This window comes from Aulostomus chinensis, chromosome 13 (genome assembly GCF_037954235.1).
Source record: "Aulostomus chinensis isolate RoL2024-O1b breed Wild chromosome 13, RoL_Achi_v1.0, whole genome shotgun sequence".
Taxonomy (NCBI): Eukaryota; Metazoa; Chordata; class Actinopteri; order Syngnathiformes; family Aulostomidae; genus Aulostomus; species Aulostomus chinensis.
The window spans coordinates 7,946,416-7,968,953 of NC_141332.1; the positions used below are offsets into that span (position 1 = coordinate 7,946,416).

The 22,538-nt window shown below is 44.5% G+C and overlaps 1 long non-coding RNA gene across 1 annotated transcript; it reads left to right on the top strand.

Moving 5' to 3' along the window:
* The first annotated feature begins 102 nt into the window (after window positions 1–102).
* LOC147250741 (uncharacterized) lies at window positions 103–18,148 on the top strand. Its single transcript, XR_015119116.1, has 4 exons — window positions 103–374; window positions 11,715–11,792; window positions 17,738–17,785; window positions 17,871–18,148. It is a non-coding gene; the product is annotated as an uncharacterized LOC147250741 (long non-coding RNA).
* The last annotated feature ends 4,390 nt before the right edge of the window (window positions 18,149–22,538 follow it).

The window sequence follows — 22,538 nt, forward strand, 5'->3', positions numbered from 1 at the left end:
ATTCAACACTTCCATCACTCTGTAAAGGTGATGCTCCTTACTCCCTGAGCCACTTGAAATACCCACGGCATGTCTCGCGAGCTTGGAGCAGAGGGCGGCTCAAGCTGTTGCCGGTTACGACACCCAGTTGGCTCGGTGTAAACAGCCACGGCCGCCCAGTGCAGGCTTATCCCTCCATTCATCAACCATACCGGGACGTTCACGGCGCGGAAACAAACATCCTCCAAGGCGGAGCAAGCGCTGAAGGTAGTGGTAGCTGGCGCAGGTGCTGCTTATTATTACAGCTCGGTCGACGGAGGTGCTCGAAAATGGCAAGCCACATCGAGGGTCGACTCCTGCACCTCGCGCTGCCGTTAGTCTCCGCCACCGACAAGGTACAGAAGTTAATTTGGAAGTTAACTCACAAACATAATGATGAGACGTGTTTCCCAATGTAGCCTAGACAAGAACAGAGCCAGGCAGAAGATGACAACATGTGTGTTGCATGTCAAACTACCATGATGCTGTGTTGTCAGCATCAGGAGCTATCCACCACCTTCGGTGCTGAAATGGCAAAATGTTGAAAGGCGTCTCATGTCACATGACCTGACGACTGCCGTAACTCCAGGGTTGTTTATTTTTCCTGTTTATGTGGCATGAAGAGTACCAACCTAGTGCTCAGTCAGAGAAGTTATACTTCTTTGGAATTGCTTTTGTTATTGAATGTTGAACAGAAAAGGGGGACATACGGAAGACTAAGGGGAGAGAGAAATGTTACATTTGTTTAAATTGAGATCGTTTTTGTTACTTGACCTGACTCAAACCTGTGTTTTGCCTCTCAATTACTCACAAATAGCTGTTTTGATCTTGTGAAGATTTTTGTTGTTGTTGTTTTTCCTGCATTACTTCTTTGTGACTCCAGACGACAGCCAGTATATTTAGCTAGAAGATCATGGTACCCCATGGCCAGCTGCTGAATACATATTCATTTTGTGAGGTTGTCATATGTGATGCTGCTTAACTCTAAAATGTTGTACTGGGTTGTTGCAAATATCCTGAGGCTTGTTTCAGGCACTGGTTCTCTCATTCATTTGAATGGGGATATTGTGTTTAAGCCGCTCGGGGTGAGGCCACAGAAAAGTTGAACCAGCCAACTTTTGGAAAACCACAACCTGACGTCATGTTGAGGTTGCTAATCATGTAAATGCGATATCAGTCCAGAAGACACCGACAGGAAGAAACGGGTTATTATGGTCTAGCATGTAGCTGATTACTGTTTTTATTGATAACATGGAAAAGAGCGTGATCACCACCACAATGCCTGAAGTGAACAACACTGCTCTGAGGTAGTATGAAGATGTACATGGGCGTGTAATTGCATGGCATTGTGTCACTATTGTATCACGTCATATTTGGAAAGAATCTTCCTCTCTGGTGTTTAATTATAGTTGGCAAACAGCTTTTCGGTGCATTTTACCACCACCCTCTGGATTAGGGATTACAGTTCACATCCATCAGACAAATGGCTGTACAGTGACATTCCCACATGGCTGCATGACTGCCGCTGCACTGGCTTTGCTGTAAAACAAGCCTAATTGACATAAATGGGGTGGTTTGGGGGTGCCATGATCATACACTGGACAGACTTACAAAACATCATATTTTCAGTTCAGTCTTAATGTGCGAATCATGTAAAGTGGATCTCTTTGGTCTCTTTGAAAACATCCTCTTTGAGCAATGATTCTACATCAGTGCTGTTGATTGATTTTTGTCAAGTGACACTTTGAGCAACTGACTATTTATTACGGGTCTTGATGATATATATTATGTTATTGTATGCATCTGCATGTGGACAAATTGAACAGCAGCTTTTTTTTTTTAAATCTCTTTTGTTTAGGCATGTTTTATGATTTTTTTTCACATATCACAAGAAATCGTCACCATCGTCATCCTCTGCCTATCCGGTTAGTCCGGGTCGTGGGGGTAGCAGCCTCAGCAAGGAAGCCCAAACTGTCCTCACTTCCACCAGATCATCCCGAGGTGTTCCCAGGCCAGCTGAGAGATATAATCCCTCCAGCATGTCCTGGGTTGGCCCCGAGGCCTCCTCCCAGTGTGACAAGTCTGGAAAACCTCCTGAGGGAGGCGTCCAGGAGGCATCCTCATCAGATGCCTGAACCACCTCAACTGACTCCTCTTGACATGGAGGAGCAGCAGCTCTACTCTGAGTCCCTCCTGAATGACTGAGCTCCTCACCCTGTCTCTAAGGGAGAGTCCAACCACCTTGCGGAGGAAACTCATTTCGGCTATAATAAGAAATGAAAAAAAAAAACATGTAAACAGCTGTCTTTTTTTGCATGGTTCTACATTATTTATATCTCTGGCAGCTAATTTTTTCCAGAGGCAACAGAAATCCAGGGACATTTGAAACCCAACACCGGAGCTCGGTGGAGGAACTGACATTTGAAGAGTGGTGGGGGTGGTTTGAGGGGGTTTAATGGATAAGCAGAGGGGGGCACACATTCCCAGGGTGCTTGATGTGTGCCCGGTAAATCTGGCTCAGTGCCACCTGATGGAGAGATCTAGTCTGTCTTCGCTAGTCCTCTGATCTAACTAGGCTTGAATGTTTGTCAGAACATTATCTGGTGCGAGGGGTTGACATATCATGCAGCCTATTACTGAATTAAAGCATGGGTGTCTTTGTTCTGGGGGACTTGGGATGTTCGTGACAAGCAAAACTTTTGTGCGCTTCATAAAAAAAAGCATCTTTCAGGCAGTATTTTCAGTGTTGATACGAGTTGCAATATTTCATGATGGGGGGTGTTTACATGTGAGAACATGTGGTCTGGATGATGGAGATGTGTACATGTAATCCTATGAGAACAGATTCTGGCTCTTCAGCTCTGTTGAATATGCTCTACATGACTCCACTCAACTTCATTGAATCAGTTACACTGTATGAGCCCAAGAGTGAGTGCTCCTCTGTTCTTCAGCTACCTTATTCAACACTTTCTTTTGAGGACAAAGTAATTATTATTTATGTCAAAAGGTCGTTTTCAAAGCAGACATGTTCACAGGTAATTGCAGGGTAAACCCACATGTGAATAATAGCATTAATTGGGCTGTGCAATGATATCATTACAGCAGTTTACTGTGATATTTTCCACAATACTGTATTGTGATACTGAATTGATATTTCACCCTCTGCTATCAATGTTGTATCACTATAAATTGTGATACAATTATATGACCCGCGTAGGTTATGGAAGCTAACAGTGTGTCACTGTTCAGTGAATGGCATAGCACACTACCATTCCAGTCTCAAATCAATGATGTCACTCGCTAAGCTAACTTCCATCTAGGTAACATCTCTTGTCTGTGCCTGTCCCTCTTACCAAACATTACTGCTGCTATAGTTCCCATCCTGGTCATATCCTGTATAGGTTTTTGCAGCTGTCCTCTATCACAAGTCCATTCACAAACTCCAACTGGTCCAAAACTCTACCGCCCACGTCATTTACGCCCCCCCCCCCCAAAATCAATCATATAACACCTGACCTGCAGCTCTCCACTGGTGCTCTAGCTAAATAACGCAATGTTTATGAGATCCTGCTCTTCACTTTCAAGGCCATCAGCAACCTCACATTTAGTAACTCGCCAAGCTCTTCCATGCTAAAACACCCACCCATACTCTCAGGTCTTCTTCCTCTACTCAACTCATCATCCTCTCACCACCATGCGATCGAGAGCCGTCTGCTCCTTGGCTCCCCTGCCTCTTGAACTCCCTGCCTCATGACATTAGACATTCAGATTCTCTTGCCACCTTCAAATCCTGACTTAAAACTCATCACTTAAGACTGGCACATTTAATCTTATCAGTTTTGTTGAAAGGGGACTGGAATGACTTATGATTTACACCTGCTCTTTTCATTGTTTACATTTCATTGTTTGCACTTTATATTATTTTGGTGTGTTTTTTTCATGACTTCTGTATGATGACCTTAAGTGTCCTGAAAGTGAAAATAAATGAAATTCAAAGTGAATTCTATGAGAACATTTTTGGACACTAACTAGAAATAAATTTGACAGTCAAATCTGACATCAAATAGGCAGTTCAGTAAGAAAATAGCAAACATTGTGTGTCAAAATTGTTAACTGTAAAGTTCATGGGTAAAATACAAGGAAAATATTTAAGGATCATTAACTTTTCCTGAAATTGGAATTTGATTCAAACGAGAAATGGAAATTGGAAATTAATTGGAGCTACAGTTCATATTTAAAATTCTGGCAAAAATCAGTGAAATGACTGTTATTTCAGTTTTAGATATTTACATATTTTATATTTCTTTTGCGTAGGGGACGTCTCATTTACCTTCCCCAAGTCTTCCTTGACTGCACTGCACATTCTTCATGCAGCTTTGAGGTACATAAGTAAATGAGGATAATCAGCAGCAATTTGCTTCATTACCCTTGATCAATAGATAAATCCTTCAATCCTCTGTGTTGTCTGCTGGAAAAGTACTTGTTGCTGAGGACCTGGGAAGAGTGCTCAGACAAAAAAAAAAAAAAAAAAAAAGTCAAAGCTTGACGTGCTTCAGTCATAACACCTGCATAAAGATAGATATCTTTACCAGCAACCCTAGTTTTATGGCTCATTTATGTGGCAACAAAACTAGAGAACCAGGAAACGTGAAAGATGCAGCATCATAAATGTAATGATGAAACATACTGATTAATCATGACTGAAGACTGTCGTGGATGGAATGTTGCTTCACTGCTGTGTAATCAGAAGAGTAATTAAGAATCATTATTCTTTGATTGCTAATGCGTTCCAAATTTTTGTCACAAAATGTTTTTTTTTTATATTTTGAGAGACGGGATGTTGTCCACACTGCAATGGTTCAGGAAGACTGTGGTCATGACCATTATGCAGCACTCAGGGCTTAATGATGAGGGAGAGCAACAGAGTTACAGAGTGAGGTTGTTTGCTCCCTTTTACTGTCAAGACAATAGTTCACTGTTGAATCTCACCATCCAAAATGCAAGCACTGCTGTTGTGTAAATAATTTTTGTGAGATCTGAAGGATCTCCAGGTTGTGGAACATAAATTGAGAGCTTCAGATACTTTTTTGCATCTGGAAAATATCTCTTATTTCCTCTCATATTCACGGAAAGCAAGAAAGCAATCATAGAGCAATCATAGTCCCAGATTTACTGGCAGGTTTTAAAATGTGTCAGTGCTGGGTTATTGCCACTGTTATCAATGCCATTACTCCAACCAAGTGTTTTTATGAGGCTTTCATCTTATCTTCTGCTTTATTGGTCATCGGAATGCATTTGTGGCTATACACTTGTGTTGCTGTCCATATAGACACTTTGTTTTCCCGGTTCTATTTTAACAAATTATATAATCAATTACTAGAATGTACATGCACAAATATCGGCAGCTTACTATCTCTTTTAATTTAAGTATATTGTGTCAATAATGCTTAGAGCTTATTATGCATCCGCTATAAAATTGCGTGTTTTTTCTAAACAAATATCTTTTCAGTAAGATACATACACACGTATATATATATATATAGATATACACACACACACACACACACACACACACACATCCAGAAGGGGCTAGGGGTATTTCAGGACTAACAAAACTAAGGAAAGAAAAACCTGGGTTAGGGACGAAAGGAAGAATTTACAATAGTTGAAGTATTTTAATAAGAACTCAGGGCAGCACTTCAACAACCAAAACAATTCTCACAAAACTAAGGATGACAAAAATGATTGACAAAAGCAAAACGATCCTTAAAACAGGACGATTATTCAAAGTGGTTAAGCACAAAGACTCACCAAGGAAAACTTAACCTGATAACAACTAAAAGATGCCCAGGGACACCACAAGGTCTAGCACAAGACAGCACAAAGGAAAAAAGAACGACATTATCTTGGACACAAAAGGCGGCTGCTGCTCCACTGCAGGTCGTCACTTTTTGGAGGGTGAGAGAGAGTGAGCCGCCCAGCCTCTGCTCCCTCTATGCAGTCAGCGTCAGGCAAGGCAAGGCAAGGCAATTTTATTTGTATAGCCCGTTTTCACAAACAGTTTGTCTCAAAGGGCTTCACATGGCATCATAACAACATCCTCTGCCCTTAGACCCTCACACTCAGGTGTTGGGCATCTGCAATTACACCCACAAAACTAGCCAAACACAAAAGAATCAAAATGTCGACGGTTTATTTCTTTCCATGAAAACCTATGGAAGGTAAAACAAAGAAAACTCCTGGCGGAGAAGAATGTCTTTTTAGTTTCTCTCGTCTCCCAATTTATGCAACAAAGAGTGTCCGTCTGCCACCTCTTCCCCTTCAGTTACTTTCCTTATAGTGGTGTCTTTGTCCTCGGTGTCTGCCCAGCTCCTACCAACCGCAGGCCCCCTGGCTCTCACCTCCTCTTCCTCCTTGTTTCTCTCTTTTGTTCTCTTTCCTCTGCCCTAATCAGGTGGCCTAAACACCTGCACCTGTCAGAGGAGTGAGGTCTTCTGGGAAATGTATTGTGAGTGGCAGCCATTTTGTTTGGGAAGTAGGAGCCCTCTATCACCTGCCCTCGTGAGATGCCACACATCCCTCTCCCTGAAGGATGCCCAGAATGCATATTGGCGGGACAGTGCATCTGCGTTTCCACGGCGCCATCCTGGCCTGTGAACAACAGAAAAGTTAAAGGGCTGCAGGCTTAGGAACCACCTAGTAATTCTGCTGTTGGTCTCCTTATTTTTTGCCATCCATTGCAATGGTGAATGATCTGTCACCAGCGTGAACTTTCTTCCCAACAGGTAGTATTTCAGCTTTTCCAGGGCCCATTTAATGGCGAGACACTTTCTCTACACTGGCGTAGTTCTTCTCTCTTGGTAACAATTTGCGACTCAGATAAAGAACTGGGTGCTCCTCACCTTCAGTGCTTTGGCCCAGCACTGTGCCCAGACCCACCTCCAAGGCATCTGCCTGGACCACAAACTCTTTGCTGAAATCAAGGGCCATGAGGACTGGTCTCAAACACAACGGCCACTTCAAGTTACTGTTGGGCCAGCACAACCAGGAGAAGAGAGCAATCCATAGATTTGACAATTAATGCATCCGAAGAAAGGACTTTCGGCCTTTGAGGCCTAACACCCCTTTCTGAAGCCTGCATTAGGAGTGACCACACAATCTAAAACAAAGGGGCTTTAAAAGGGGGATCATCACTGGCCACTGACCCCCCCAAAACTCGCGCCCCGCTTGACCGGAAGTTCGCGTGCCGCACCACCATTGGCTGAGAGCCAGTATCACCCCACAGGAAGTGACATCACCAGCTCGACCAAATAAAGGTACCAGACCAAGAAAGGCTTGGTCTCTTCGCACCTTGGCCTGGCAGTGCACCGGACGGTGAGAACTCCGCAGGCGGACACCTCCCCCCTCCTGTCCACATATCCAGACAAGACACCGTTGAGCCACGCTACCCACGTGAACTGGATCCCTGGTGAACGAAAGCTAGGCCAAGCTTGTTCAGCCCTCCACCAGATAGATATACCCTCCATCTATCTATCTATCTATCTATCTATCTATCTATCTATCTATCTATCTATCTATCTATCTATCTATCTATCTATCTATCTCTATCTATCTATCTATCGCTCAGCCATTCAGCTTACTAACTGACCGCTCCACGCTTTATATCTCCACGTTGCTAACTAGCGACTAGCCAGCCTCAGCTGTTAGCCTCCGCTGCTGACGCTAACTGGTTGCTAGGCAACCAGGTTCTCCCTTCCCCTCCTCCTCCTCTCTTTGGTACACTCATACACACACACACACTCACTCACACACGTTGTCACTTTGTATCTTTTGGTTAGATTGAACCGTTATACCAACGTGTTGCTGATTGATTGATGCATTGTGTTTAATAAACACTTTAATTTATAAGAGAGAAGTCATAGTGTCTTTTGTGTACAAAACTGTGGTCACGTGTCTAAGTGATAGCCAGCGCTCAGATCTCACCCTTCTAAGATCAGAGTTGTTCCTATTCAGTTGATGTTACTGAATATTGACTGTTTAGTGGATAAACTCTGTTTGAGACTGAAAACTTTACCAAATTTGGTCAACATTTTAGTTTCCCTGAACTAATCAGGGTGGTGCCCCAAATAATGAATATCTAATATTAATTAGTAATTTCATTTAATAACCAGGGCTGCACGGTGGTGCAGTGGTTAGCACTGTGGCCTCACAGCAAGAAGGTTCTGGGTTTGAGTCCCGGCTCGGGCACGGAATCTTTCTGTGTGGAGTTTGCATGTTCTCCCCGTGTCTGCGTGGGTTCTCTCCGGGTACTCCGGCTTCCCCCCACAGTCCAAAAACATGCAATTGGGGACGAGGCTGATTGAATACTCTAAATTGACTGTAGGTATGAATGTGAGTGTGAATGGTTGTTCGTCTCTCTATGTTGGCCCTGCGATGGACTGGCGACCTGTCCAGGGTGTACCCCGCCTCTCGCCCGTTGACGCTGGGATAGGCTCCAGCCCCCCCGCGACCCTTAATGTGTAGGAATAAGCGGAAGATGACGATGGATGGATTTAATAACCAATAATTATATTCATAATTATTGATTATTATCATTTTGACCAAACCGCTCCTCAATGAACAACATGATCAAATGCCTCTTCAGCTACCAGGGTCCATTTCACCATCCTGGGGTGCTTCTTGGTAGTCAGTTCTGTGAGGGGTGCAGCTACCAGGGAAAAATTAGGTATGAACCTTCTATAATAATTTTTAAAAAATTAGCAAGTCCTAAGAAGGACTTCACCTGCTTCTTTGTTCGTGGTCGGGGCCAGTCCTGGATGGCACCAAGCTTCGCCTCCTGGGGTTTGATGAGGCCATGATGGTGTATCCCAAGTAGTTTGTTTCACTAAAGGCCAGCTTACATTTCTTGGGGTTCGCCATTAAGCCCGCTTCTCAGAAGGAGTCCAGAACCTTTTATACTCAAGGTAGGTAACTGTTCCAATCTGGACTCTGAATGACAACATAATCTAAACAGGCTGAGGCATATCGTTGATGAGAATTTAGTACCTTATCCAGCAAGCGTTGGAAGGTAGCTGGGGCTCCAACCAGGCCAAAGGGCATCATCCGGTACTGCCACAGGCCTCTGGGGGTGGCAAAGGCAGTTTTCTGCTTGGCCTCTGCTGACAAGGGTACCTGCCAGTACCCTTTGGTAAGATCAAGGGTGGTTATAAATCAAGCCTGGGCCAGGCTTTCAATCAACTCATCAACCTGGGGGATGGGATAGGCATCGAAATCTGACACTTCATTTACTTTAATGAAATCATTACAGAAACATACCATTCCATCCGGCTTACCTGTCAGGACGATGGGGCTAGACCAGGCACTGACCTGGGACTTTTCCTCCTCCTGAATCAATTTTTTGCGAGCCTCTGGGACCCTGTATGGCTTTTATTGTACCGTTTTTCCTAGCAAAATGGTAAATGGACTCAATTTTATATAACGCTTTTCTACCTTAGCAGCACTCAAAGTGCTTTACAGTGTAATCTCATTCACCCATTCACACACACACTCACACACTGATGGTGGAGGCTGCCATGCAAGGCACCAACCAACTCATCAGGAGCAATTATGGGTTCAGTATCTTGCTCAAGGATACCAGTGACCAGTGACCTTTTGGTTGCTAGATGGCCACTCTACCCCTGAGCCAACCTAACCCTAACCCCCCAGCAGGGTGCATAGCTCATGCTCCGCTAGGTGGGTGCAGCCAGGGAGGCTGAAAACACATCTGGGTTGCCATCCACTAGCCATCCACTAGCTCCTTGGCTAGCTGCAGTTGGTGAGGAGAAAGGTCGGGACCATACTGTACTTCTGCTCAGGGAAGCTCCTGCTTTTTGGGAAGAGAAGTGAACAATGCCTCTCGCTCATGCTTTTTTTTAACAGGTTAACATAATATATTTGCTCCTCTTTCCTTTTCTCCAGTTGTTGCACTTTGTAATTGACCTCGCCCACCTTTGCAATTACTTCAAAGGCCCTGCCACATTGCCAAGAACTTACATTCGACTGTGGGTACCAGCACCAAAACTCAGCCTCCGAATTTAAACTCTCTGGGTTGGGTGGTTCTGCTATAGGCTGTCAATTTAGAGTATCCAATTAGCCTAGTCCCCACGTGCATGTCTTTGGACTGTGGGAGGAAGCCAAAGTACCTGGAGAGAACCCTGACACAGGGAGAACATGCAGACTCCACACAGAAAGATCCCATGCCTGAGCCAGGACTTGAACCTGGAACCTACTTGCTGTGAGGCGACAGTGCTAACCATTGCACCACCGTGCCACCTCGACTAAAACCAAAATGTACTGATTTCCCCGTGCACTCTTTGGTAGAGTTCCCACAATATCCATCCCTTTCCTCTCAAAGGGAGTTCCTATGATTGGTAATTGGACCAGGGGTTTCCTGTAGGTCAGTTTTGGGGCAGTGACCTAGCACTCTGGGCAACTACGGCAGTAATTCTCCCCTTCTTTGTGTAGTCTGGGCCAAAAGAACCTCTGCAAGACCCTGTCCTTGGTTTTCTCTATTCCTAAGTGGGCACCCAGTAAATGTGTATGTGCCAACTGCAGAACTGTGTGCTGATGAGGTTGGGGAACAAGGAGCTGCTCAATGACCCTGTCATTCGTCTTCGTAACTTGATACAGGAGGCCATTCTTCACGGCAAAGAGGGGATAGCACAAGGTTAACTGGGGTCCCACTATTATCCCCTCGAGGTGGCCATATGGGGGTATAATCTGGGTGCAGGTGCTAGAATTGGGGCTGGGAGGTTTGGGGTGTCTTGGCCGGGGCATACTTTGTTTAACTGAAACCGCCACTGTAGGCTGTCAGAGGCAGCCTGGTACTGCTCCACTGCTTCTACTAGCTCTATAGCGGTGGTGATTTTCTGGTGATTAATGATCTTTTTGGCTTCATAGGGCAGCGCCCTTAAATAACGATCCATAACCAGGGTTTCTATTATGGGGGCGGGGACGGGCCATGGCTTGTTGGGCTCTAGCCACTTTTGGGTCACTCGGATCAATTCATGCATTTGGGCCCAGGGTGTGACGTCAGGTTGAAAAGCCCAATTATGGAAGCGCTGAGCCATGCCAAATTAAGTGAGCCCACACACACACTTGGCAGAGGTTTCTTCCTGATGCCTAGAATAAAGCCATTCTTGTCCATGCCACGACAAAACATGGGGGCGTGTACCGCCTCTCGGAGGAGAGACATTGAGACAGTCCCACAGTGAATCAGTACAATACGTACAATTTAAATTTCTCCTTGGAGATTAATAAAGTATTTATTTATCTATCTATCTATCTATCTATCTATCTATCTATCTATCTATCTATCTATCTATCTATCTATCCATCTATCTATCTATCTATCTATCTATCTATCTATCTATCTATCTAAAAAGATTTAGATTTAGAGTGTGTGTGTGTGTATGTGAGTGTGTGTGTGTTGTGTGTAAGGGGGATTTTTAAGACAGAAAAACAACAATGATTTTGAAAAACGTGAATTACATAGACAACTATGTATGTAATCCTTCCCTATTCACTTAGATACATGCCTTTCAGTCTATGTAAAACTTCTCTATTTTCTTGAACATCAAATACTCTGCTTCAGTTGTGCCTTGCTGTACTGAGGATATTACGAGGGAGTGATTTGGGATTATCCTCTTTTCTTGCAGGAATTAGACAAGAAACTGGCAACACCCCTCCAGTTTGTAGAGGATCATCCAATTTGTTCAGAAACCTGAGAGGACAAGGTAAACTAAGCTATTTGACATGATAATGTATTCTAGGTGCACACATAAATCTATTTAATCTCTGTGATTCCCTTTTACTGTATGCTTTCATGTTTTTCAGCTACCATGTTTTAAGGCCCTGCCTTTCATATTGTCTTTTGGGTATGTGTGGTGTATGTCGTCTTTCTACAATCACAGCAGAAAGTGAGCTATAAATCTTATCAAATATTACCATTTACTCTTGCAGGGAGTCTTGTCCATTGACACCCTTGTTGCTTTCGTAAAGAATTTGACAAAGCTTTTATTCCATTCATTACTCCAAATAAGACATTCCTTTAGCTACAACATCATGAACTTCCATGACAAAAAACGTTTTTAATGATCACAGAAAAATTTATTCTGATCTTCTGTCAATTTTGAATTATGTGTTTGCCTGTGGATAAATTCCGAACTTTATGACACATATTATAGGTTACACCAAATATTACAGGAGCAGTGTATATGATCTAGGAGTATCTATTAGCAGAAATTTCCTTTAATATTCATAACTGTGTTTTCATTCACATATCATCATCTGAAAGTAATAGCTTGTCATATGTACATAGGGTGTGGCTTCTGTTCCCCTTACTTTTTTTCTACTCTACTCCAGTATGGACAAGCCAGTTACTGCAGTTAAAGTTTCAAGTGTTCTCCCAACATGTAAAAACCCATGTCAAATTATCAATGATATGCATGACACTGTTTTCAAAAAGTATTCATGTAATAATGCAGTAGTGTCACTGGCATGTGTCACTTTTTTGTCCCAGGCAATGCCGTCAACCTGAAAGATAACGTCACCACGTCGATTTATTTGTATGGCACCAAATCACAACAAAAGTTATCTCACGACACTTTACAAGAAGAGCAGGTCTTGTACCACACTCCTTCAATGATTTTACACGCACCAATTCTCCATGACCAACCACATTCTGTAACAGTGGCGACAAAAACCTTCTTTTTAACAGGCAGGAACTTGGAGCAGATCCAGGCTCAATGGGAACTGCCATCTACTGTTGGGGGGAAAGATAGCAGGAGAGCAGGTCTGAGACAAAGATGGATAATGGAGAAAGACAGATATACAGAAGGAAAGAGAGGGACAGAGATCAAGAAGGAGAGAGAGGGAAGAGACTGATGGACAGACAGGGACGTGAGCAGGTGATACTGTGGTTGGCAGCTTGAGCCTCTTCAGGTCTGTAGCCTCCTCAAGCAGCACCCAGGATCTGGGATGTGGGGAGCCTGAAGGCTCCAGAGAGGAAGACGAGTTGGTATACCATATGAGTTTGATTTATGTATGAGGACAGAGAGGAAAGGAGGAGGAGAGAGAAGCCCAGTGCACCATGGGACATCCCCCACCAGTCTAAGCCCATAGCAGCATATCTAAGGGCCAGCCTAAAACAGACCTAACTGTAAGCTGGTAAGCTGGGTGAAGGGCCAGACAAAGAATGGTTCAAAAGACCCTTCATGGGCAATAAAAGAAGATCAAAGAGACTGTGTACCCAGCCCAGAGGGTTACCGGGGCCCCATCCTTGAGCCAGGCCCGGGGTAGGGGCCCATGGGCAAGGGTCTGGTGGCTGGGCCTTCGTCCTTGGGTTCCGGCTGGGCCCAGCCCGAAAAAGATTACATGAAATTGTCCCTCCATGGGCCCAGCACCTGCAGGAGGAACCATAAGGGTCCAGTCCAATGTGGTTTGAGCAGCAGACCAAGACGGGGGCCTTGGCTGTCTGATCCCCTGACATGGAAGCTGACTTTTTGGGACATGGAATGTCACCTCTCTGGTGGAGAAGGATCAGGAGCTGGTGGGAGAGGTTGAGCATTACTGGCTAGACATAGTCAGCTTCATCTTGACACATAGCTCCAGTTCCGGAACCCAAGTCCTTGAGAGGTGTTGGATTCTCTTCTTTGCTGGAGCTGCTCCAGGTGAGAGGTGGAGGGCTTTTTGATTGCCCCCAGACCTCTGCCTGTACATTGGGGTTTACCCCGTTGGACGAAAAGGTTGCGTCCCTGCACCTTCAGCTCTGGGAATGGGTCCTGACTATAGTCTGCGCTTATGCACTGAACAGCAGTTCAGAGTACCCACCCTTTTTGGAGTCCCTAGGAAGGATGCTGGGTGGCGCCATGACTGGGGACCTCTTTGTTCTACTGGGGGACTTCAATGCTTACGTGGGATGGGGAGGAACAGCAGGCCCAAACTAAAACCCAAGTGGTGTTCTGTTATTGGACTTATGTACAAGTCGCAGTTTGTCCAGGACATCCCTGAAGAGGTTGAGTGTTACCAGCTAGATATCGTCGGCCTCAGCTAGACATATTGCTCCGGGTCCGGAAGCCAAATCTTTGAGAAGGGTTGGACTGTCTTCTTCGCTGGAGTTTCTCCAGGTGAGAGGCGGAGGGCCGGGGTGGGTTTTTATAGCCCCCAAACTCTCTGCCTGTACGTTGGGGTTTACCCCGGTGGACGAAAGGGTTGCTTCCCTGCGCATTCAGGTCTGGGAACGGGTCCTGACAGTTGTCTGCGCTTATGCAGCAAACAGCAGTTCAGAATACCCACCCTTTTTGGAGTCCACGGGAAGGGTGCTTGGATGGCGCCCCGACTGGCAACTCCATTGTCCTACTGGAGGACTTTAACGCTCACATGGGCAATGACAGTGTGACCTGGAGGGACATATTGGGAGGAACGGTAGCCTGACCTCAACCTGAGTGGTGTGCAATTATTTGACTTCTGTGCGAGTCGCAGTTTGTCCATAACTAAAACCATGTTAGAACATAAGGATGTTTATTGGTGCATGTTGCATCAGGACATCCTAGGTCGAAGGTCTTTGTTGTAGCATTGTTCATTTATCTGTATTTGCGGCTGTATGTCCTGGAGACTCGGGTGAAGAGAGGAGCTGAGCTGTTAACTGATCACCATCTTGTTCATTCTGCTAGAAAAAGTTCAAATATATACTTACTTGTCAAGAGGAGTCAGTTGAGGTGGTTCGGGCATCTGGTGATGATGCCTCCTGGATGTCTTCCTCGGGAGGGTTCCCAGGCATGCCCAACTGGGAGGTGGACTCGGGGATGACCCAGGACACGTTGGAGGGATAATATCTCCTGGCTGGCCTGGGAACGCCTCGGGATCCCCCAGACGAGCTGGTGGAAGTGGCTGGAGAGAGGGCGGTCTGGGTTTCCTTGCTGAGGCTGCTGCCCCTGCTACCTGGACCCGGATAAGCAGAGGACAACAACACAAGACGAGACGAGACAGTGACTTGGATGAAATGAGTATCCGTTATGGAAATTGTAATTAATTATTTTTTCGATGGGTTAAAGTCCTCATCGGGTGTCTGTGTCCCTCAACATTCTCTGATACGCAGCGGCTTGCCAGCCAGCCATAGAGCCGCTCTAAATTACAAGTCAGGCAGCATCAAGTTTGTGACAGGAGTAGCTCTATCTGTGACGGTTTTGTAAATTGGTAATTTAGATTTCTGATCAAATTCCATCCATTGTCTTCCGCTTTTTCCTATTAAGGGTCGCGGGAGGGCTGGAGCCTATCCCAGCAGCTACAGGCAAGAGGCGGGGTTCACCCTGGACAGGTCGCCAGTCCATCGCAGGGCCAACATAGAGACAAACAACCATTCACACTCACATTCATACCTACAGTCAATTTAGAGTATCCAATTAGCCTAGTCCCAAATTGAATGTCTTTGGATGGTGGGGAGAAGCCGGAGTACCAGGAGAGAACCCACGCAGGCACGGGGAGAACATGGAGACTCCACACAGCCCGAGCCGGCACTCGAACTCGGAACCTTCTTGCTGTGAGGCCACAGTGCTGACCACTGCACCACCGTGCAGCCCTGATAATAGGATAATTTAATTAATTAAATAATTTAATAATTTCATTATCATGAGGTGACACAGCCTCTTCTTTCTTGAAAAAAACATCCCATTACCACAAGAAGATAGATACATACTTGCATATGCTGGATAATAAAAGTTATCTCAACATAGCACGACAACTAACATCTTTATCTTACAGACAATTTTCTCAAGATAATGACAGAATTATATTCTTTTAACGGATTGTTATATCTTCATTGTGAGATAATGACATAACCCATTACAGTGCACTACTGTGCAGCCCCTGATCAAATACATTGGTCTTAAACTTAATCTGAGGCTTTTAAAATAATTTTCAAATAAATCATTTATGTAGAAACCTCTCATCAGTCCCATCAATTTAATTTCTTGTAACCAACTAAGCAAATAGAACACACCTCGTGAAAGGAAGGTGAAAATATCACAATATATTTCTCTTTTTCCAAATGTATTCTTTTGCACACTTGTTCTGAAGCAAAAACAATAAGGTGAAAATTCAATTAATTACAGAGAATAGATCAGACAGTATTTGAATTGTAAATCATGTCAGTAATTCGTCAAGCAAAAATCCTAAAGAACTGTCTTTGGCCCAAATGTAAGAATTTGTCACTGATGATTATTATATAAATGGAACCAAATAGTTTTTGCTCTGCAGATCTAATAAAATGCAGACTCATGCATGACTCAGTTTAGATTAGGAATGAAGAGAAGAAATGTTATTCCCTTTTACTGGCTTGTTAAAAACCACAGTGCAAACCACAATTCACAGTTACGCTACATGAAAAAAATGAAGTTGTCATTGTGTCATTTTTCCACCTGGGCCTACACAATTCCCACTCAGTCGGTCAGACGAACCAGTGGAGCGTCAGATCTCACCGTTCTGCTCTTTCCTCTGTTGCTTTAGCTAAGAGCCAATGCCTGGATTTGGGGCTTTTAATCCTGCTGTTAAAAGTTGCGGCTTTGTCAGGGAAAAAAGGACTGGATTGATCTGTGAACAAAGCGCTGGTTTAGAGAATGAGGGAGCTGTTTGAACTCAGCTATGTCGAGACATGTCCCACTGGCTGCCCCCCTGATCACCATGGACATTATGAAGCTGAAGAAGGGCGTTGGATTACATCTCCGGGGCTGCCACTCTTTATGAAGTGTTTCTTTGGAATTCTTTGTATTGTCTAACAACATCTACTGAGCTGGAGAGGAGGGGGGACCCTCCAGGAGTGAAGGTGTGTGGTATCGGTGGCTGGATTTCTTAAGATTTTTTTCTATTCAACCCATTTAAGCTTTAAAGGCTTTGAAGATACAGAGCTGTTGCGTTATATGAAGATGCTGATGTTTTAGATAGCATGCATCATAAATCTCTTCACACTTCAGTTTGTACATGTGTCATGCTTGATTTTACATAATACCATTAGCAGGAATCCCCTAAAGGAAATGTAACAGACAGAGTCGTCTTTGTTTGGCACGGTGATCTTTTTCCCCTTGATTGTTCCTGTTTCTGTAAATTTCCCTGCAGCAAACCCCAAATCTGAATTATTTTCCCATACACCCAGAGCAGTCACCCAGAACTATCTTTGCTGGATTCTATATCTTCATGAGCAAACAAAGCTTGGGAATGCTTTCAGGAGCAGAGGGGAGAAGCTACCTGACACGGCTCCTGACACTTGCTCTTCCCCTCTCTGTGTCCCACAACAAAGGAAGCTAAAGGACACCAAACCTGCACTGTTCATTAATAATGTGTTAATTTGTGACAGATTACTTGAGACTGCATTAAACCTTGTTACCCAAACACGATCAGAAGCTGTAGGCATTAAATTAGTTTGGGCTAGTGTCCAGATAGGTCAGCTCGGTTGCAAAGTCGGTGTTTGTGTGAGGGGGAACAACAAACATGAAGTAAAAGGCTTTTAAGATTTTATCAGTGAGCGTGTCTAAAGGCTGTTTCTTTGGAAGGCTTATTTATATAGGATCTATGACTTTGAGTACTTGTAAACACCTTGAACTAACTGCTTCAGGCTGTCTGATGTTGCTTTGTGTACAAAAAGGAACATTTAGGTTTTTGTTTCTTGGTTAATTTTCTGTCTTTCCAGGTGCCATCAGCTATACAGAGTACCTCTTCCTGCTTTGCATCTTAACAAGTAAGTATATATTGGAACTTTTTCTAGAAGAATGAACTGGTTTATTATTGCCTTGTTGATTTAATCATTTCTTGTTTGATTTTAGAGCCCCATGCAGGCTTCAGGATTGCTTTCAACATGTTTGATGCAGATGGAAATGAAATGGTTGACAAACGAGTGTTTATGGTGGTATGAGCCTAATCTTGATATATTAAAATACACTCAATCTGTTTTATTTTGCCTAATAACTTATCATCCTCTTGCCAGCTGGAAGAGATTCTTCCGTAAAAAAACAAAAACAAAAGAAATTGCTGAAGAGGTGGAGAGATTGAACCGGCAGGTTGGCTTCATGTCTTTCAGCGTTATTAGAGCTGCTCTGATCAGTATAATCTAGATTTTAAATCGAGAAAATTCATAATTTAGCACCTAATCTTGATGTTTTAGTTAGCTCTACAGAACATATTAGCTTCTTGTTGCGCAGTATTTTGGTGTCTGTTCCTCAAGTACCTCTCAATACTTCACAAGACTGAAGGTGTCATGTAACCAATGTTTTTAAGGTGATGGATAAAATATTCAAGACCTTGTGTTTTCAGCCATGGTCTGGATAATTGTAATAATAATAATAATAAAAAATAATGTCATGATTAATTAAGTAGGTCTTTTAAAGCAATACTTGGCCCAAAACATGTTTTTGGTATTTCAAGTTCTCATGAATTGGTATCTTGAGCTCATGAGGACATTTTTGTTCCCCCTGCATCACATCTATGTGAATCCAAAATCCAGAACATACCAGACCCATATATTTATAAGACTGAACAAGGTTTTAGATGGCGAATAACAGCTACAGCAACAAAATACCAGCCAAATTACCTAAAAATATCTGCTTACGAATTAAAATGTATTGTTCAGTTCAATCCACATCTGTTTCATCCAGTCGTATCCCCAGCAGTCAACAAAGTCCTTGATTTGAGCTAAAAACAAACAACCCATGCCTTCAGGTGGCCCTAATGATTAAAGGCATCTTCCTTGGCCATACATCGCTCCAACAAGTTTTGGTGAAAATCAGCACATATAGTTTTTGTGTGATCCTGCTGACACTCAGGCAACACTGAGCACTGAGAACATGACCTCCACAACAGTGGCACTAAGTGTTCTAAAACAACAATGACTGCAGCTGTAATATTCCAACCTCAATGTGAGGAAGCAATATTTAACACACTGTTCCTTGAGAGGACACTGGCAGGCTTCAGAGAAGTGAATCTGGTCATACAGGGTAAAACATGCCTGGAGCTTTCATCTCATGTGGCGCATGCAGGTGGATGAAAACAGACAGAGCTGAATGGAATGATAAGAGCAACTCTTTGAGGTTTTATCACACAAACAACATGGAGGGGCTTACAGTGTTGGGACAAATGTTAGTATCTCTGGACAGTCTGCATGGATCTGATGCCCATATCACTATCAAAAGATTGTAAGAATGGGTACTCTAGATTTTAAAATATAATGATACTTTGCAGGAGAACAAAGCTGAGGATCAGAGGTTAGGCTGCATTTGTAAAGCTGAAGAATAGCAGGTCATATACTGGACAACAGGTCATATAAACTTGATTGCTAGGTCATTGAAAAGCTTTTACCAACCATTTCACAGTTCTAAAAAAACTGCGTGAGTTATGAAAGAATTCTCTCTTCATGCTCTGTTTCTGTTGTGCGTGCATTCCCTCTCTCTCAGATGTCAGAGTATACAGCTCTATGGCCAATGTAAATCCCAGCTACACAGTGTAAGCATTGTTCTTTTGCTCTGGTCTGCTTCTCACATACTTTTTTGGCTTCTTACACTGATAATGTGTTTGCAGAGTGAGCTAGCAGGGAAAATGTGTCTCAGGAGCTGACATCTCCCATGCTTGTGTGTGTTAACACTAGATAACCTCAGTTTTGTCCCGGGAAATTGAAATATATAATTTTCTACTCCAGTGTTATCAGTCATATTGCCTTTGTGTGTGGTATGGCAGTGCAGATGGTTTTCGCTTTTGTCAGAAAGAGATTCAGCTTCAAAAACCTTTCTCCTAGAGACTGACAAGGTTTTTACCCAGACCCCCATGTTTTATTTTTACAGTTTCTTGAGATGTGGTATTTGGGCTAAGGTTACCCTTTTGAGATAGCTTTGACCATGAAGATACCAGCACTTAACACAAACACACACACACACACACACACACACACACACACACACACACACACACACACACACGTACAAGACAAATCTTTAAATTTAGGTGTATTTTTTATTTTTATTTTGCATTACTGAAGGTATCTTCCTAGCAAAAGTGAAATCTTAAACACACAGCAGGCATGTCTTCCTGCAATTGGATTTTCCCCAGCACATCTAACTGCAAGAGTATCAGGATCTTTACATGGGATGGGATGAGAATGCTGCGGAGCATGAAAGCCTTGTTCCATTATTAGCCATGGAATCATGATTTAAATCTAGTCCTCTAGCAAAAGCTGCATCACATTCCCCCTCAGGCCTCTTCCACAAAAAAAAAATGGAAAATCATAAAAGAATGTTATGAAATGAAGCAAGCCATATTCAGGAAATAATACATAAATAGTGCAGGGGCAGCATGTAGGTAACATGGCCGTCTAGCAATTGAAGGCTCGCTGGTTTGATCCTCACTTCCCCCGGTGACCATGTTGAAGTATCCTTAAGCAAGATACTCTGCCCCTAATTGCTGCTGATGTCCCTGCGACAGACTGGCGACCCGTCCAGGGTGTACTCCGCCTCTCGCCCAGTGTCAGCTGGAATAGGCATGTGGACAAACTGAACAGCAGCTTTTTTTAAATCTCTTTTTTTTAGGCATGTTTTATGATTTTTTTCACATATAACAAGAAATGGTCATGGTCGTCATCCTCCGCCTATCCGGTTAGTCTGAGTCGTGGGGTCAGCAGCCTCAGCTACGCAGCTCAAACTGTCCTCTCCCCAGCCACTTCCAACAGATCTCCCAGGAGAATCCTGAGGCGTTCCCAGGCCAGCCGAGACATATAATCCCTCCTGCATATCCTCGGTCAGCCCCGAGGCCTCCTCCTGGTCGGACATGCCTGGAAACCTTCCCGAGGGAAGTGTCCGGGAGGCATCATCACCAGATGCCCAAACCGCCTCAACTGACTCCTCTCAACATTTAGGAGCAGCAACTCTACTCTGAGTCCCTCTCGAATGACTGAGCTTCTCACCTTATTTCAAAGGGAGAGCCCAGACATCCTGCGGAGGAAACTCATTTTGGTCACTTGTATTCACGATCTTGTTCTTTCGGTCATTACCCAAAGCTCATGACCATAGATGAGAGTTGGAACATCGATTGACCTGTAAATGGAGAACTTCGCCTTTTGGCTAAACTCCCTCTTTACCACAACATACTGGTTTAGCGCCCGCATCACTGCGGATGCTGCCCTAATCCGCCTGTCAATCTCACGCTCCATCATACCCTCACTCGTGAACAAGATCCAGAAATACTTAAACTCATCCACCTGACATAGGACCTCCCCTCCGACCTGGAGTGGGCAGGCCAGCCTTTTCTGGCTGAGGACCATGGCCTCAGACTTGGAGGTGCTGATTCTCATCCCAGCCATTTCACATTCAGCTGCGAACTGTCCCAGCATGAGCTGGAGGTTGTGATTTGATAGAGCTAAGAGGACCACATTGTCTGCAAAAAGCAGAGATGACATCCTACCGTCACCAAACTGGACACCCTCCACCACCCGGCTGCGCCTAGAAATTCTGTCCATAAAAGTTATGAACAGAACCGGCAACAAAGGACAACCTTGGCAGAGTCCAACCCTCACTCGGAACAAGTCCAACTTACTGCCGGCAACACGAATCAGACTCATTCCTCCGGTAGAGAGACTGAATGGCCTTTTGTAAGGGGCCATCCACCCCATACCCCCTGAGTACCCCCCGCAGGGTGCTCCTTGGAACAAGGTCATAATCCTTCTCCAGCTGAGGCTGAGGAGTGTGATCCACCGATAGATGGAACACACCCTCTGGTCCCATTTCTTAAAGATGGAGACCACCACCCAGGTCTGCCACTCCAAAGGCACCGCCCCTGATGTCCACACAATGTTGCAGACACGTGTCAACCAAGACAGCCCTACAACATCCAGAGCCTTGAGATACCCAGGGCGGATCTTATCCATCCCCAGAGCTCAGTCACTGCGAAGTTGCTTCTTTGCCTCAGCGACTTCTGCCCCGGAGATTGGGCAAGTTGCCACCTTCCTCCCGAGGTGAGCGACGGTTTGCCAGAGACTTTTCGGAGCCGACCAATAGTCATTCTCCATGGCCTCACCGAACTCCTCCCATGCCTGGTTTTTGCCTCGGCAGCCATCATGGCTGCACATCGCTTGGCCTGCTGGTACTGGTCGGCTGCCTCTGGAGACCCACAGACCAGCCACAACCTGTAGGCCTCTTTCTTCAGTCTGATGGCTCCCTTCACCTCTTGTGTCCACCAGCGGGTTCAGGGATTACTGATGTGACCGGCCCCAGCAGCCTTATGGCCGTGGCTCACAACAGACACCTCGACAATGGCATAGTGGAACATGGTCCATTCGGACTCAATGTCCCCCAATGACCCGGGATGCGGTCAAATCTCTGCAGGAGATGGGAGCTGAAGCTCATTCTGACAGGTTGTTCCACCAGGCGTTCCCAGCAAACCCTCACTAATTGTTTGGGCCTACAAGCTCTGCACGACATCGTCCCCTGCTATCTGATCCAACTTACCACCAG